Here is a 4850-nt window from a genome sequence, read left to right on the forward strand (position 1 = left end):
GCGTAATTTTTGCGAAATTTGCATAATTTTGTGCCGACTTTAGAGGTTAATAGCAAAGCCCCTATAATTGCTATTGCTACCAAAATGAAAACTGGAAAACAAGATAAAACAGGAGCGCTCTATGGTGCATTAACGTTTTATTACTGTTAAAAAGAATTAAAATTGCACTTACTTACTTAGATGTAAATGTTATAAAAGCATATCGCCCAACATCCGGGCTGTGGGGATTCCCTTTCTCCAGGGGTGCTCGGATACCAATTTTTTAAAATCCGAATAGATTCGGATCCGGATACCCAGATATCAGGATCTGAATCTGATATCTGAATCAGAACTTTTGGGTATCCGAGTAGAATAGGATATCCAAACTCAATATCCGGTCGGATTCGGACATCTGGAAGTGGTCTTTAAAATGCTTCCAAACCATGTTGGAAGCTAAATCTCTCTCTCCTCAACAGGTGGGGGGATGCCCTAACTGTTCATGGATCTTGTCTTCCAGGGATTTGTAGGATGTCAAAAGCAAGCTCACATACATTGGCCAGGAATCAAACCCAGGTCAACTGCTTGTAAGGCAGCTGTGCTCACCACTATACCACCAACGCTACATGCTGACGTCAGCCTAGCATGTACTATGTACAGTTAGTCATTAAAGGTATCACCTTAATCAACGTTTGTTGGTTTGATGTCTGCATGTACCATTGCGATATACCCACGAGAAAAATGAGCTTGCTTATTTGCCTAATTTGGTAGGTGAAAGCAGTGGGACACATGGTGATACTGCTTACAGGCTTCAATTGAAGACTTCAGAAAGATCATGTGCCCCCCTGGACGATGCTGGTGTAACACACACAGCAAAGGACAGCAGTTTGAAGTCTGGAAGATTCCGGGGCAAGGGTGGGAATGATGAAAAGCTAGGTGGCCATGCGACCATTCCTGCTAACCTAAAGCTTACTTGTGGCTTACAACTCATTGGCTTAAGACTTTACCAAATCCAATGCTCCAATATGGGGAAGGTTCTCTGTTTGCTGTTTTTTTTATTTGTTTATTTATTTTTTAAAGTGTGGTGTCACAGTTCACTCATCTCTTCAACTACAAGAAAGGCCCAGGAGTAGTCTTAGCTACCGTAATATCTATGTTACGGCAGGGCCCTTATTACACTTTCTCTTACAGGGCTATGGAAACCATTTTGCCCATGCAATAAAGAGAGGTGCAAAAATGAAATCATGCCTAGCAGAGGATGGTTTCAATCCACCCACCTCTGGGTTATGGGTCCAGCACACTTCCGCTGCACCACTCTGTAGTCTGCTTACATTTGTACACAATCTTCAAGTTTAAGAAGGGTACATTAGTTGAAATAGTTACACTACAATCTATGTTACAGCAAGGCCCTCATGACACTTTCTCTTAAAGAGACACTGAAGCGAAAAAAAAATGATGATATTATGATTTGTATGTGTAGCACAGCTAAGAAATAAAACATTAAGATCAGATGCATCAGTGTAATTGTTTCCAGTACAGGAAGAGTTAAGAAACTCCAGTTGTTATCTCTATGCAAAAAAGCCATTAATCTCTACGACTTTCAAAGTCGTGGAGAGGGCTGTTTTCTGACTTTTATTATCTCAACTGTAAGTGAACAGTTTTCTTTTTCTCTGCCAGAGGAGAGGTCATTAGTTCACAGACTGCTCTGAAAGAATCATTTTGAATGCTGAGTGTTGTGTAATCTGCACATATTAAAGAATGATGCAATGTTAGAAAACACACTATATACCTGAAAATAAAAATATGAGACTATTTTCTTTGCTGCTAATCTTCTAGTAATTATTCATAATACACAACCAATTCATTATATCATATATTTTTTTTTCGCTTCAGTGTCTCTTTAAGGGGCTATGGTCGCCAATTGGCCCATGTGGTAAAGTAAGGTGTAAAAAACAAAGTACACCTAGCAGAGGATGGTTTCAATCCATCAAACTCTGGGTTATGGGCCCAGAATGCTTCCGCTGCACCACTCTGCTGCCACACAGTGAATGCTTTGCTGTACGAAAAAGTGGTGTTAAACTTCTTGGAGCAGACTTACTTCCTCCCTCCAAAAGACACACATACTGCCCCATAAAATTATTTAGCAGCAACTGCGTGTGCAGTCTCTGTGGTGCAATCGGTTAGCGTGTTTGGCTGTTAAAGCGGTATTGTCACCATGAAAATCAAATTTCAACAGCAACTGGTCTGAGTGTATTAAGTGATAAAGATGCTAATCCTGCATTCAAAACTTTTTCTGCTGTTATGGTTTAGTTATCACATACTTTAGGAGCACTGGCCCTAGTGCCAAACAGTGCCAAAAAGTTGAATGCTGGGAGTTTTTGAATGCTGGAAGTTCTTTTTTATCTATAATATATTCCTCCTCTTCCATTTATCTCCCTGCCTAGCTGATCAGTTGTGTTTACAAGGAAGGCTGAGGTGACTCAGTGATTGGATGTGTAAATAAAAAAAAAGACTCTGGGAGGAGGGCAGCTAATGAATACACAACGAGCAAGAGATGGAAGGATATGAGGTCAGCATTAGCTTGGCAAGATGGCCACTGCCTAGAATAGGATTTTCTGCTTTTCCTTTGTAAAATTCACAGGAATCATTACGTGGATAGCACAAGACATCTGTTATGTAAGTAGTAGTATTTATCTACTTATATAGGTGTTTTTTATTACTATGTTAGCATGGGTGTCGCTTGTTCTTTAACCAAAAGGTTGGTGGTTCAAGCCCACCCAGGGACGTCCTTGCCTTTTGTGTTCAACAGTTGTCCGAAGAGAACCCCAGATAGCCATGTAGAATCATCTCTCTCTCTCTCTCTCTCTCTCTCTCTCTCTCTCTCTCTCTCTCTCTCTCTCCCTAGGTGGGCTTGAACCACCAACCTTTTGGTTAACAGCCAAACATGCTAACTGATTATGTGGTATAACAACAGAGGCGCCAAGTAGAGTAAAATTAGTTAATATTGTTAAAAAGGGGGAAGTGGGTGGACTCACCTTCCTTCTGAAAAAATGGCCAGACAACGGGCAGGTTACTTAAAGTTTAAAGTAACATTTATTATGAGCTCCAAAAGTGCAACGCGTTTCACGGGTAGCAGTCCCGATTCTTCAGGCAAACAATTTTTGGAGGGAGCAAAGTCGGGTCAAGAGCCAGATTTAGCGCCTCTGTGCCAGATATAGCACAGAGGCGCTATATCTGGCTCTTGACCCGACTTTGCTCCCTCCAAAAATTGTTTGCCTGAACAAGCGGGACTGTTACCCGTGAAACGTGTTGCACTTTTGGAGCTCATGATAATTGTTACTTTAAACTTGAAGTAACCAGCCCATTGTCTGGCCATTTTTTCAGAAGGGAGGTGAGTCCACCCAATTCCCCCTTTTTAACAATTTTAACAAATTTTACTCTACTTGGCGCCTCTGTTGTTATACCACATAATTGTTTAGTCCACCCTTGGTGGAGGGGTGTATCCCCATTTCCTTCTATCTACAGAGAGCGACTTCTTAACCCTGAGCGGGGTCAGGTTACAATTCTCCCCGCCTGCTTATCCAGTGGTTTCCTTGGAGGCGACCCGTCCTTGTGAGTATAACCATTGTGTGTGTTTGCATCAGACATCACCTCATTAACATACTACACCATATCGGGCTCTCGGTTCTCCCCCTTTCTTTCAAACACGCTAACTGATTGCACCACAGAGACTGTGCACACAGTTGTTGCTAAGCGATTTTATGTGGATGCATGTGTGTCTTGTGGAGGGAGGAAAAAAGTCTGCTCCAAGAAGTTTAACGCCACTTTAAACAAAATCTGTATATATCAAATATCTACATATATTTCTATGATCCTTTCATGATGACAAAGGCCAGAAAGAAGTAGGCAAAGGAGTGCCCATTTTTCCGTATGGCTAAGCGGTCTCACTCACTTTTTCCTACAACGAAGCATCTGCTGTATAGCAGCAGAGTGGAGCAGCAGAAGTGTGCTGAGCCCATAACCCAGAGGTCGATGGACAGGGCCGGCCTTTGCTATGAGCGACCTGTGCGGTCGCTCAGGGCGCCATGCTCTCAAGGGCGCATGCGCCCTGTCGCCCCTCGCCGCCCCACTGTCTCACTGTGTCCTCTCCGTCTATATTTAGAGCAGGACTACAAGAAAATGGCTGCCGATGTCCACAAATGCAGACAAACGGCGGCCATTTTCTTGTAGCCTGCTCTAACTACAGATGGAGCGGAGGCGGGGAGAGAAGAGTGACGTCGGCGCTGGAGCTGGATGTCAGGTGAGTCAGGCCTGGCCCGCTGCCACATAAAGGGGGGGGGGGGGGATTGCCTGGGGCAAACTAACTACACTGGTTGCAAACTGCCTACACTGGGAGCAAACTACCTACACTGGGGGCAAACTACCTACACTGGGGGCAAACTACCTACACTGGGGGCATACTGGGGGCAAACTACCTACGCTGGGGGCATACTACCTACACTGGGGGCAAAGTACCTACACTGGGGGCATACTACCTACACTGGGGGCAAACTACCTACACTGGGGGCAAACTACCTACACTGGGGGCATACTACCTACACTGGGGGCATACTGGGGCATACTACCTACACTGGGGGCATACTACCTACACTGGGGGCATACTGGGGCATACTACCTACACTGGGGGCATACTACCTACACTGGGGGCATACTGGGGCAAACTACCTACACTGGGGGCATACTACCTACACTGGGGGCATACTGGGGCATACTACCTACACTGGGGGCATACTACCTACACTGGGGGCATACTACCTACACTGGGGGCAACCATGCTACTACACTGGGGGAAACTGTACTAGCTACACTGAGGG

At 44.5% G+C, this 4850-nt stretch overlaps 1 non-coding gene across 1 annotated transcript; it reads right to left on the reverse strand.

Moving 5' to 3' along the window:
- Positions 1-527: 527 nt before the first annotated feature.
- Positions 528-599, reverse strand: TRNAV-UAC (transfer RNA valine (anticodon UAC)). Its single transcript has one exon. It is a non-coding gene; the product is annotated as a tRNA-Val (tRNA).
- Between the last annotated feature and the right edge of the window lie 4251 nt (positions 600-4850).

Source organism: Hyperolius riggenbachi, chromosome 6 (genome assembly GCF_040937935.1).
Source record: "Hyperolius riggenbachi isolate aHypRig1 chromosome 6, aHypRig1.pri, whole genome shotgun sequence".
Lineage (NCBI taxonomy): Eukaryota > Metazoa > Chordata > Amphibia > Anura > Hyperoliidae > Hyperolius > Hyperolius riggenbachi.